General features: G+C 42.1%; 1 non-coding gene across 1 annotated transcript; it reads right to left on the reverse strand.

The window, feature by feature from the left end:
• Positions 1-13,593: 13,593 nt before the first annotated feature.
• TRNAI-UAU lies at positions 13,594-13,667 on the reverse strand. The gene has a single exon. It is a non-coding gene; the product is annotated as a tRNA-Ile (tRNA).
• Positions 13,668-14,563: the final 896 nt, after the last annotated feature.

Below are 14,563 nucleotides of genomic sequence, written 5' to 3' on the forward strand. Positions count from 1 at the left end.
CCGGGGGCTTGGCCCGGGGCAACCACTCGTCTTCGCCCTCGTCGGCGGCGGTGGAACTGTCCAGAAGGAGATTCCTCCCCTTCTTGGACCCTTCGGCCTCCCCAGTTGGGGCGGCCTTCCTTTTCTGGTCTCCCCTGCCTGGAGGGGGAGCATCTTCTTCTTCCTCCTCGTCTTCGGGGGAGGAGTGTGCCACAGAGTTATCGGACGATGAGTCCGATAACACCTGGCGCCGGGAACTCTTTCGGGTTCCCTTGGCCTTCTTGGTCTTCTCCGGCACCTTGTAAGGAGCCAGAGTCAGCATCTCCGTCAGGAGAGCGCTCGCAGTGTCTTTGGGCAAAGGGGCCGGACAGTTAATCTGCCCCGACATCTCCACCCAGTCCTATCAAAGGCAGGGAGATTAGACCCCGCGCATAATTAAGCTAGGGAAAATAAATGACCTACAGGACGTATTGAACTCACCGGACGCGCTAGGCGCTTTGCGCTTAGTCCGCGGTCCTCACCGAGAGAAGGGGGGACCTCGGCGCCCTTGAATAGCACCTTCCAGACGTCCTTGTGCGTCGTATTGAAGAGCTCGCTCAGATTCTGGTGCTGGGCCGGGTCGAACTCCCACAAGGTAAAATCCCGTTGTTGACACGGGAGGGTCCGGCGGATGAGCATAACTTGGAATGTGTTGACAAGCTTGAGCTTCTTGCTCGCCATGCTCCGGATACATTTCTTGAGTCCATCCAGCTCCACCGATAAATCCCACGACAAGCCCTTCTCTTTCCAGGAAGTGAGCCGTGTTGGGAATCCGGATCGAAACTCGGGGGCTGCCACCCATTTGGCGTCGCGCGGCTCGGTGATGTAGAACCACGCTGATTGCCATCCCTTTATTGTCTCCACGAAGGAGCCTTCGAGCCATATGACGTTGGGCATTTTGCCCACCATGGCTCCGCTGCATTCTGCTTGTTGGCCTCGTACTACCTTCGGCTTGATATTGAAGGTCTTTAACCACAGGCCGAACTGGGGCCAGATGTGGAGGAAAGCCTCACACACGACGATGAACGCCGAAATGTTGAGGATGAAGTTCGAAGCCAGATCATGAAAGTCTAGCCCATAGTAGAACATGAGCCCCCGGACGAATGGATGGAGAGGGAATCCCAGTCCGCGGAGGAAATGGGTGAGGAATACTACCCTCTCATGGGGCCTGGGGGTAGGGATGAGCTGCCCCTCATCTGGGAGCCGGTGTGCGATGTCGTCGGGCAGGTATCCGGCTCTCCTCAGTTTCTTGATGTCTCCCTCCGTGACGGAGGAGACCATCCACCTGCCTCCCGCTCCGGACATGGTTGGAGAAGGTTGAGGTGGGAAGTGTGGACTTGGGTGCTAGAGCTCGAGTGTGCGAAAACGGATGAGCAAAGGAGGAAGAAGGCGTGGATAGAAAGGGGAATCCTTATCCCTTTATATGGGCGAACGAAGCTAAGCGTCCTCACTTGCCTGGTAAAACTCTCTTATCCCCCAAGCGCCGCAATTGATGACGCGGTTGGGTTACCCACGCCCGTATTGATGAGAATCCCGTAATAAGGGACACGATCTCTGCTTTGACAAGACGTGTCGAAAAACTGCCTCGCGTTATGTGCGGGGCTGGTTAAAGGGAACGGTTCGAATAATCACCGGGCTATGACATAACATCGTGCTGCCAAAACAAGCCAACAAATTAGATCTGCGAAAATATTATTCTCTCTGCGGTGGAATGTGGAACTTATTTTGCAGGGTCGGACACTATCCTCGTATTCAAATTCTTCTGTGATGTATTCAGAGAAGGAACCCGCCTTGCAATGCCGAAGACAATACTGCGCGTCGGACTCATCGTCATTGAAGCCTGGTTCAGGGGCTACTGGGGGAGTCCTGGATTAGGGGGTCTCTGGATAGCCGGACTATCTCCATTGGCCGGACTGTTAGACTATGAAGATACAAGATTGAAGACTTCGTCTCGTGTCCGGATGGGACTCTACTTGGCGTGGAAGGCAAGCTAGGCAATACGGATATGGATATCTCCTCCTTTGTAACCGACCTTGTGTAACCCTAACCCTCTCCGGTGTCTATATAAACCGAAGGGTTTTAGTCCGTAGGACAACAATCACAACATACAATCATACCATAGGATAGCTTCTAGGGTTTAGCCTCTCTGATCTCGTGGTAGATCTACTCTTGTACTACCCATATCATCAATATTAATCAAGCAGGACGTAGGGTTTTACCTCCATCAAGAGGGCCCGAACCTGGGTAAAACATCGTGTCCCCTGCCTCTTGTTACCATCCTGCCTAGACGCATAGTTCGGGACCCCCTACCCAAGATCTGCCGGTTTTGAAACCGACAGTGGTAAACTAGAAAGCAAAGACTCAAATCATACAAGATGCTCCAAGCAAAACACATATCATGTGGTGAATAAAAATATAGCTCCAAGTAAAGTTACCGATAGACGAAGACGAAAGAGGGGATGCCTTCCGGGGGATTCCCCAAGCTTAGGCATTTTGGTGTCATTGAATTTTACCTTGGGGTGCCATGGGAATCCCCAAGTTTAGGCTCTTGCGACTCTTTGTTCCATAATCCATGAAACCTTTACCCAAAACTTAAAAACTTCACAACACAAAACTCAAAATAGAAAATCTCATGAGCTCCGTTAGCGAAAGAAAACAAAACACCACTTCAAGATACTGTAATGAACTCATTCTTTATTTATATTGGTGTTAAACCTACTGTATTCCAACTTCTCTATGGTTTATAAACTCTTTTACTAGCCATAGATTCATCAAAATAAGCAAACAACACATGAAAAACAGAATCTGTCAAAACAGAACAGTCTGTAGTAACCTGTAGTTAACGCAAACACTGGAACCCCAAAAATTCTAAAATAAATTTTTGGACATGAGGAATTTATCTGTTAACCATCTTCAAAAATAATTAACTAAATAGAACCTTCCAAATAAAAATGGCAGCAGTTCTCGTGAGCGCTAAAGTTTCTGATTTTTACAGCAAGATCAAAAAGACTTTCCCCAAGTCTTCCCAACGGTTCTACTTGGCACAAACACTAATTAAACACAAAAAAACACAACCAAACAGAGGCTAGATAAATTATTTATTACTAAACAGGAGCAAAAGGCAAGGAATAAAAATGAAATTGGGTTGCCTCCCAACAAGCGCTATCGTTTAACGCCCCTAGCTAGGCGTAAAAGCGAAGATAGATCTAGGTATTGCCATCTTTGGTTTTAGGGAAGAAAAGAGCAAACTTATTATCTATGGCATTAATCTTTCTATTTTGATAAAGCACATGGTTGTTAATGGTAGAATAAAGATTAATCATTTTACGGAAATTTGCATCTAAGCTAGCTTTCATCTCTTTGATAGATTCATTTTGGTAGGAGAGCAAAAGAGATGTGGATTCAACCTTCTCATTCATGGGGTGCCCAAATATGGTTTTCATCTTTTCATAAGTATCTACGGCATCTCCTTCAAGAAAACCATCTTCAAAAATAGAATCTAGGACATGCTTAAACGAAGAAGGTAGGGCAACATAAAAGCTCCTTAAGTAAATTTCAATTTGGTATTGGGGCACATAGCTGGCCCGGATCCTTAATAGTCTATCCCAAGCATCTTTCAAAGATTCATCGAGTAAATAAATAAAAATTCTGGAATCATCTTCGTCAAAATTATTAAGATTCTCATTGATAACTTCAGTATGTCTTTCCATAGCATCATTTTTTATGAGTTTTGAGAGAATAGAAGGATTGTCAAAAGTACTAAAACTCGGGAGAGAACCCCCAACCCTTTTTGATTCCGACATGGCGAAAGAAAGGAGAGCGGAAAAGAGAGGGCGAATAAAATGGCAAGGGTGAAGTGGGGGAGAGGAAAACAAGAGGCAAATGGCAAATAATGTAATGCGAGGGATAAGAGCTTGTGATGGGTACTTGGTATGTCTTCACTTAGCAACGGCACCTGAAATGACTCATTGTTGGGAGTCAAATCTTGACTTGACTTGGAGCGAATCTCCCCGGCAACGGTGCCAGAAATCCTTCTTGCTACCTCTTGAGCACTGCGTTGGTTTTCCATTGAAGAGGAAAGGGTGGTGCAGCAAAGTAGCATAAGTATTTCCCTCAGTTTTTGAGAACCAAGGTATCAATCCAGTAGGAGATCACGCTCGAGTCCCACGCACCTACACAAACAAATAAGAACCTCACAACCAATGCGATAAAGGGGTTGTCAAGCCCTTCACGGTCACTTACGAGAGTGAGATATGATAAGATAATATTTTTGGTATTTTTATGATAAAGATGCAAAGTAAAATAAAAGGCAAAAGAAATAACTAAGTATTGGAAGATTAATATGATGGAAGATAGACCCGGGGACCATAGGTTTCACTAGTGGCTTCTCTCAAGGGCATAAGTATTACGGTGGGTAAACGAATTACTGTCGAGCAATTAATAGAATTGAGCATAGTTATGAGAATATCTAGGTATGATCATGTATATAGGCATCACGTCCGAGACAAGTAGACTGAAAATATTCTGCATCCACTACTATTACTCCACACAGCGACCGCTATCCAGCATGCATCTAGAGTATTAAGTTCATAAGAACAGAGTAATGCTTTAAGGAAGATGACATGATGTAGAGGGATAAACTCATGCAATATGGTATAAACCCCATCTTTTTATCCTCGATGGCAATAATACAATACATGTCGGTTCCCTTTCTGTCACTAGGATCAAGCACCGCAAGATTGAACCCAAAGCTAAGCACTTCTCCCATTGCAAGAAAGATCAATCTAGTAGGCCAAACCAAAATGATAATTCGAAGAGACTTGCAAAGATACACCAATCATACATAAAAGAATTCAGAGGAGAATCAAATATTGTTCATAGATAATCTGGATCATAAACCCACAATTCATCGGATCTTGACAAACACACTGCAAAAGAAGATTACATCGAATAGATCTCCAAGAGAATCGAGGAGAACTTTGTATTCAGATCCAAAGAGAGAGAAGAAGCCATCTAGCTAATAACTATGGACCCGTAGGTCTGAAATAAACTACTCACACATCACCGGAGAGGCCATGGAGTTGATGTAGAGGCCCTCCGTGATCAATGCCCCCTCTGGCGGAGCTCTGGAAGAGGCCCCAAGATGGGATCTCTCGGGTACAGAAGGTTGCGACGGTGGAATTAGGTTTTAGTGGTGCTCCTGGATGTTTGGGGGGTATGTGGACTTATATAGGAGGAATAAGTACTTTGGTGGAGCAACGGAGGGCCCACGAGGGTGGAGGGCGCGCCCAGAGGGGTAGGCGCGCCCCCCTGCCTCGTGCCTTCCTCCCTTGCTTCTTGACGCCCACTCCAAGTCTCCTGGATCATGTTGTTGAGAAAATCACATTCCCAAAGGTTTCATTCCGTTTGGACTCTGTTTGATATTCCTTTTCGACGAAACCCTAAAATAGGCAAAAAAACAACAATTTGGGATGGGCCTCCGGTTAGTAGGTTAGTCCCAAAAATGATATATAATTGTAAAATAAAGCCCATTGACATCCAAAATAGATAATATAATAGCATGGAGCAATCAAAAATTATAGATACGTTGGAGACGTATCAGAGCGCGAGCCATGGACATAGCACTATGGGTGGAATAGAATATGATGATTGAGGTTGTGTGAGAAGACAAAAAGGGAGAAAGTCTCACATTTACGCGGCTAATCAATGGGCTATGGAGATGCCCACCGATTGATGTCAATGCAAGGAGTAGGGATTGCCATGCAACGGATGCACTAGAGCTATAAATATATGAAAGCTCATCAAAGAAACTAAATGGGTGTGCATCCAACTCGCTTGCTCACGAAGACCTAGGGCATTTGAGGAAGCCCATCATTGGAATATACAAGCCAAGTTCTACAATGAAAAATTCCCACTAGTATATGAAAGTGACAAAATAAGAGACTCTCTATCATGAAGATCATGGTGCTACTTTGAAGCACAAGTGTGGAAAGAGGATAGTAACATTGTCCCTTCTCTCTTTTTCTCTCATTGTCTTTTTTTTATTTGGGCCTTCTTTTTTTTGGCCTCTTTTTTTGTCCGGAGTCTCATCCCGACTTGTGGGGGAATCATAGTCTCCATCATCCTTTCCTCACATGGGACAATGCTCTAATGATGATCATCACACTTTTATTTTCTTACAACTCAAGAATTACAACTCTATACTTGGAACAACATATGACTCTATGTGAATGCCTCCGGCGGTGTACCGGGATTGCGATGAATCAAGAGTGACATGTATGAAAAATTAAGCATGGTGGCCTTGCCACAAATACGATGCCAACTACATGATCATGCAAAGCAATATGACAATGATGATGCGTGTCATAATAAATGGAACGGTGGAAAGTTGCATGGCAATATATCTCGGAATGACTATGGAAATGTCATAATAGATAGGTATGGTGGCTGTTTTGAGGAAGATATAAGGAGGCGTATGTGTGATAGAGCGTATCATATCACGGGGTTTGGATGCACCGGTGAAGTTTGCACCAACTCTCAACGTGAGAAAGGGCAATGCACGGTACCGAAGAGGCTAGCAATGATGGAAGGGTGAGAGTGCGTATAATCCATGAACTCAACATTAGTCATAAGGAACTCACATACTTATTGCAAAAATCTACAAGTTATCAAAAACCTCGGCACTACGCGCATGCTCCTAGGGAGATAGATTGGTAGGAAAAGACCATCGCTCGTCCCCGACCGCCACTCATAAGTAAAGCAATCAAAGCACACCCCATGCTTAAAATTTTTCACATAACATTTACCATACGTGCATGCTATGGGACTTGCCAACTTCAACACAAGTATTCATCAATTTCACAATTACTCAACTAGCACACCTCTAATATTACCACCTTTATATCTCAAAACAATATATCAAGCATCCAACTTCTCTTAGCATTTAAAATTTATAACCAAAGTGAATTACCATGCTGTTCTAAAGGACTCTCAAAATGATATAAGTGAAGCATGAGAGATAAATTATTTCTATAAAATAAAACCACCGCCGTGCTCTAAAAGATATAAGCAAAGCACTAGAGCAAAAATTATCCAACTCAAAAGATATAAGTGAAGCACATAGAGTATTCTAATAAATTCCAATTCATGTGTTTCTCTCCCAAAAGGTGTGTACAGCAAGGATGATTGTGGTAAACTAAAAATCAAAGACTCAAATCATAAAATATGCTCCAAGAAAAACACATATCATGTGGCGAATAAAAATATAGCTCCAAGTAAAGTTACCGATGGACGAAGACGAAAGAGGGGAAGCCTTCCGGGGCATCCCCAAGCTTAGGATTTTGGTTGTCCTTGGATTTTACCTTGGGGTGCCTTGTGCATCCCCAAGCTTAGGCTCTTGCCACTCCTTGTTCCATAATCTATCAAATTTTACCCAAAACTTGAAAACTTCACAACACAAAACTTAAAAGAAAATCTTCGTGAGCTCTGTTAGTAAAAGAAACAAACCACCACTTCAAGGTACTGTAATGAACTCATCATTTATTTATATTTGTGTTAAACCTACTGTATTCCAACTTTTCTATGGTTCATAAACTATATTACTAGCCATAGATTCATCAAAATAAGCAAACAACACACGAAAAACAGAATCTGTCAAAAACAGAACTGTCTGTAGTAATCTGTATGTTTTGAATACTTCTGGAACCCCAAAAATTCAAAAATAAATTTCTGTACGTGAGGCATTTATCTGTTAATCATATTCAAAAAGAATTAACTAAATAGCACTCTCCAATAAAAAAATGGCAGCAATTCTCGTGAGCGCTAAAGTTTCTGTTTTTTACAGCAAGATCAAAAAGACTTTCTCCAAGTCTTCCCAGCGGTTCTACTTGGCACAAACACTAATTAAACACAAAAAACAAACAAACAGAGGCTAGATAAATTATTTATTACTAAATATGAGGAAAAAGCAAGGAATAATAATAAAATTGGGTTGCCTCCCAACAAGCGCTATCGTTTAACGCCCCTAGCTAGTCATAAAAGCAAAGATAGATCTAGGTATTGCCATCTTTGGTAGGCAATCCATAAGTGGCTCTCATAATAGATCCATATGGTAATTTAATTTTATTTCTAGGGAAGTGTTCCATTCCTTTCCTTAACGGAAATTGGAATCTAATATTCCCTTCCTTCATATCAATAATTGCACCAATCGTTCTAAGTAAAGGTCTACCAAGAATAATAGGACATGAAGGATTGCAATATCAAGAACAACGAAATCTACGGGCACATAATTCCTATTTGCAACAATAAGAACATCATTAATCTTTCCCATAGCGTTCTTAATAGTGGAATCCGCAAGGTGCAAGGTTAAAGAACAATCATCAAATTCAAGGAAACCTAGCAAATCACACAAAGTTTTTGGGATCATGGAAACACTAGCACCCAAATCACACAAAGCATAGCATTCGTTATCTTTAATTTTTATTTTAATTGTAGATTCCCACTCATCATAAAGTTTTCTAGGGATAGAAACTTCCAAGTCAAGTTTTTCTTCGTAAGATTGCATTAAAGCATCAACGATATGTTTAGTAAAAGCTTTATTTTGACTATAAGCATGAGGAGAATTTAGCACGGATTGCAACAAGGAAATACAATCTATCAAAGAGAAAGTATCATAACTATATTCCTTGAAATCCAAGATAGTGGGTTCGTTGTTATCTAAAGTTTTAACCTCTTCAATCACACTTTTACTGATTTTTGCATCAAGATCTAAAAACTCCGAATTTTTGGGACGCCTTCTAACTAAAGTTGACTCATATCCAGTCCCATCATTATCAAGATTCATATTGCAAAACAAGGATTTAATAGGGGACACATCAATCACTTTTAGATCTCCATCCTTATTATCATGAAAACTAGAAGAACACGCTTTCACAAAGGAAGCCATTTTTGCACGCATCCTAGCGGTTCTTTCTTTGCACTCATCAATGGAAATTCTCATGGATTTGAGAGACTCATCGATATCATGCTTAGGTGGAATAGATCTAAGTTTCAAAGAATCAACATCAAGATAAATTCTATCCACGTTCCTAGCCAACTCATCAATCTTAAGCAAATTTTCTTCAATCAAAGCATTGAAACTCTTTTGCGAACTAATAAATTCTTTAATACTAGATTCAAAATCACTGACTAATAAATTCTTTAATACTAGATTCAAAAAAGGAAAAAAAGGCAAACATATATCACACACGCAGCACATAAAAAGGTATACCACACAATGCAACCACCAAAAAAGCATAATTATCTATTTTACCTTCTTAAAATCTTTCATCCTATTGCCAACAAAATTCTTAAAGTATAGCGTTCCAAAAAAATCCACAAACAAAGTTGTTTTTCATGCCATTGAAAAAGGAAAAGAAAAAAAGTTTCAGGTGGTTATAGAAAAAGGAGATGAAAACATATTATTTGTGGAGGGGCTGAATAAGTAGAGCTTACTAAGTTGCTTGCTGTGGGTAGTTAAGCAGGGGCCAATCTAGTTTGAAAGGGGATAGATCCATAGTGAAGTCTGGTTCTTCTTTAGCAATCCTCTTGAAATTGGTAAACTGACACAAGTAGAAATAATTCATAGATTTTGTCAACACAAAACGTAACGGATAATATGCTACCACCCTAAAGTTCGGAAAACTTCATATTTTCTTTCAAAGATTTTGCAACAAATTCATTAGTAACCTGGATTTTCATTAATGTACAATGGATTTTGCAACAGATTCATTAGTAATCTTGCTCTTAAGCTTCGTCTGGTCCTTGCTCTTCAACTTCTCCTCATCACGGTTGGGACTTGGTTCCCTGCTGCTAACTACAATATATGACTCCTCTTGTGGTTTTGATGGTCCATGTGCAAAAAAATCAATAAAAAGGAGATCTTTCAAAAAATGTTGCGAGGATAGATTTGTTGGCAAATAAACATGACAGGGCATGCATCCAGTCCCATTTGATAATGGAGACGTGGAGGTTGGTGTGGCATCGAACACATGCAATTTTATAACTTTTGAGTTTGGGCCCTCGTGAGTTACATCAAAAACTACATAACACTTTTTTGTGTAGTAGTGTTGCCATGCCTCGAAGCATTGGAGTTCGCAGCTATGTCTAGGACACTGATCCACCACTCGTATTCCCCAGTGCCCTATTGGAACAGATTCATTGATGGCACATCACTCCAATCTCCAGCTATACTTGGCACAGAGCGATCGTGATGACTGAGTTCATGCCCATGCTCAATATCTTCATAAGTGGACGCTTTATTCTTTGCGTTCTCAAAGTAGAGTGCAAGGTCCTCATTGACAACATCACTAGTTCCTGTGGCCAACTCAACGACGTTGCCTTCATTTGGCTCATGAGCAATGTCACTTGGACGGTTGCTTCGAGCTCCTTCAGTCGGGTCAACCACCTTGTCGGTTGTTGGCTCAACTCGGGCTTTCCTTCTAGAACTTTGTTTGCTACACACGGGATCATCTGCCTTGTCTACAACATTGTTGCGAGGTGGCGGCACATAGAAAGTAACATATCCTTCTTCATGAGTACTTGATGAAGCAACATGAACATCTTTGAGAAGCTGTCCCATTTGCTTGCAATAGATTGCTTGCAACACTTTCCCGTAAGAACTTAGAGCGCCTTTTAACTTTGCAGCATAGAGTTTTGTGTGCTTGTCATAGATAGCAACCAAATGGGATGGGAGCTAAAAATGTATGAAAAAAGGGTTGTGGTCGTTGAGGGTGCAACTTACTGTGTGATGGTACTACAAAAGAAACTATAAAGGTATTTGAAAAAAATAAAAAAGAAATAAACACGCAAAAAGAAAAAAACCTCACCTCAAGCTCTACAACAAATGGTATTGGGTTCTGAAGCCAAGCATCCAGTGAACCACACACGTCTTCTTCAGCATTTTTGCCATTTTCCACTTGAATGCTACCTGACAAAAGGGTTGTCCTTCGCAGCCGCTTCATCTTGGTTATCATTAATGTCCATGTTTGCAGCCCCACCTCTTGAGTGTCAGCACAATCCGACATGTTTGAAACCTGCTCATCCTGAGAAACTTCTCTATTATTTCCTTGGGTAGACGATGATGTGTACGGTGTCTCCGACATAGGGCGAAACTACAAGACACAAAGTAAAAAAACCATGAGCACACAAAACAAAAAAAAGAAAAGAAAAAATATGTTGCAATGGATAACCACACAGAGACTTACGTGACACTTCCCGAATGTGGCTTTGCCCAGACAAAGATTATTCTTGTCAAAGTCTAACCCAAGATGAAAGTTGGTCCAGTGCACGAAGCAAGCCCTTGGAAGAGAATAATTCAATTGGTGCTCATTGATGGCAGCTTGAGGGAAGATCAAATGATCCTGGTCAAAAGACAAAAAATAATTTATCAGACACACAAAGAATTGTGATTATAAAACACAAAAAACAGAGTCATGAGAGAAAGAAAATTCCAAAAAAGAAAGGTGTATATCGCTAGCATAGGAAAGCAGCCCCCAACCTAGAATGAGGAAGTAGACTATGATTTTATCTTCTCTTGGCACTTCTTGACCTCTTTCATCGCAACACTTAAATGTTAAAACATGCTCATTCCAAACGAATTCATCAACCTTGTCCATTTCTTCAAGACTTTTGAGGTACTCTAGGGGCACCATGTTGCTAGTGCCTTGGGTTAAAACTGTTGCAAGCGCTAACAAGACCCATGACCTTTTGGTAGTGTCGTTGTTGTCATTCCTTGCTTGATGAAGCACATCCACTATATGCGCAATTGGAGCTCTGTCATTCTTGTGATAAATGTTGCAGAGGTCACAATGCTCATGTCTCTTGAAAAGCTCAACTGGTCTATTGCCTGACGGAATGTTGAAAACCTTCTTCACCATGTCTCTCGTAAACAAAATAATTTATTCCGACTCAACCTGAAACAAAATAAAAAAAATATTGATGGGATGATGTCAACGTGACCTAAAGAGAGTACGTGTTACAGACATGATGCATGAGATAAAAAAAGAAAAAAGGTGGGTGTAATACCTGAGCTCGCATCTGTCTGTATCGATGCTCATTGCTACCCACTCCATTAGATCATGCGGCACTGTGAAGGATGAGATGCTCATGAGATCACCGAATCCAGTTTCATTTATGTCACGCCTCTTGCTAGGATTAAGTTTTGTGTTGGCAACATCACGCAAGCGTTTTGCAGCGAGACGTTGGCCGAATACACCATCAGACTCCATTGCTTCTTCGTCTGGTGGATAACTACAAAATTCAAAATATAATAAATTTCTTGGGTACACCACAAAAAATGCATACTATATAATGCTACAAAAAAAATGAAAAATCCACATACGAAAAATGTGAAATCTGCCACACTTAATCCACTACTAGTATGTCAAAAACAAAATATGACATGGAAATGGCAAGGACCTACTGAATAAACTATAAAAATAGTTTCTAAACCACCATTAGAGCATGCAACAACAACTACTACTAGAGATGTGGCAGGCATTCAGATTCCAACTTCCTCAACATCTACAAAGTATAATGAAGCAAAATGATAGTTCAAAAATGAATGAAGCAAAGGTACCATAAGATGAAAATCTTGTCTGAATATAGTTCCATATAGAATATAAAACAACAATAACCATCTGACTATACTGCCTTTCATCGAAAAATCCTGATCTAAATCACATTGCAGTAGGATGCAACATGACTTGGCACTACCATCCCACAAGAGCATCACAGCTGAGAAATCTCGGCCCCCTACCTCTAAAATCTCGACCAAAAACCCTAGCTACAAATGGGAACCAAATTCATCCGATCTAAACTACAAACCCCTACCTGAAATGGGGAAGATGAAGGGGGTGGCAGCTCAAGTGAAAACCATAAACGAAACAAAACTCAGGATGAAGGCGATTTCATTCTGAATCTACTCATCCAACACTAAGAACTGCCTGAATTAACCTTGAAATGATGCTCCACGTGAAGGTCTCGCCGGCGGGGGACAAAAATGCTGCGAAGCACTGGAGACCATACATGTCGTCCACCGTGGCAACTACAGAGGGGTCGTGTCGATCGGTGTCATGGCCGACAACGCTCGCCGTCGCCCGAGCCTCTGATTCCCCTGTCGTCGCCTCAGCATCCGATTCACCCGCCCCCGCCATGATTCCGGATCTCGCCTGCGTCATCACCACTGAAAGGGAAGGGTAATGAAGCATGGAAACAAAACGGTGAGAGTTAAGGGGGGTGGAAGCAAAAAAAAGGAGTTATAATCCACCGGTGATATGCCTGGTAAGAGAGCCCTCGACTGCAAGATGAAGCGCGATCGGACAACGCATGAAACGTTTGCTCGCGCGGCTGCGTGCATCCGGATAAAAGAGAGTGTTTTCCAAAAAAATGTGTTTTAATAAGGAGTACTTATATTATTTAACGGAGCCTAGGCAGCTTACGCATGATCGAGTCAACCAGGACCGCCGATCAACAAACTTCTGTTGGATGGCCAAAAAAATACTTGTGTCATCGCGCGACAAAAAAATTACAAGGCTATGCTCCCGGCGGGTCTCGAACCCGCGACCTTCGGCTCATAAGACCAACGCTCTAACCAACTGAGCTACGGGGGCTGGGCGATTTCGAGTATTCATTCCATGGTTTTGTACGGTCACTGAATTGAACATAAAGGTGATCGAAACTGTTTGGCTAATTACTCGTTACTCATAAGTTGATCAACAATTTTCCCTATTACTTATTGTTGTAGTTCTTACAAAAAAAAGTAAAAACTATTTTTATATAAAAAGGATATATTAACATCACAAGGATATCAATCACATTGACCTCTGGTCCTCTGCATCAACATCATCTCAGTAGACAACGCGTCTAGGAAAGGACAAAACACGAGCGTCATCGTCGCTGGACCCAACCACTAACATGAGATGATGGATTCTCATTTCAAAGAGAAGTTTCTAGTCCGGTCCGACTAATGAAGGCCGGGCCAAGAGCAGCCACGTAGCCGATGCCATCCTATGTTATCACCACTTGCTGATCCATCAACACACCACCCGCACGCACAGTTCTAAGTCTCCAACCTGCAGCAAGCGGGGTTGTCAATCATCGGAGCATGTCGTAGGGAATCTCAAATATAGAGGCCGAAATCTGTCGACGTGCATGAGACCATGCAACTCCGCTGGGAAACTGCAATAAGGAAGATGTATTGTTGCCACAACCGTCGTGAAAACGGGAACCATGAGGATCCACTGTCACAGTGAATCGAGGAGCAAGAAGCCTCTGCTGCAAATCACCGTCGTAGACGCCACGAAGCCATCGTACCATGCCACCATCGAGGTGTCCCGAGCCTCTGCTGTTGGAAGGGAGAAAGGGTTTTGGTGGAATTGTTGTTTTATTGCTTGAGCCTCATGGGCATATATATATAGGAGTATATGATCATCTTGGAGTACAAGGCAAGGTAGAATAATATCCTACGCTATCCTAGCTTTCCTAATAATCACGATACTCAACATCC

The sequence above is a fragment of the Triticum dicoccoides genome, chromosome 3A (assembly GCF_002162155.2).
Source record: "Triticum dicoccoides isolate Atlit2015 ecotype Zavitan chromosome 3A, WEW_v2.0, whole genome shotgun sequence".
Lineage (NCBI taxonomy): Eukaryota > Viridiplantae > Streptophyta > Magnoliopsida > Poales > Poaceae > Triticum > Triticum dicoccoides.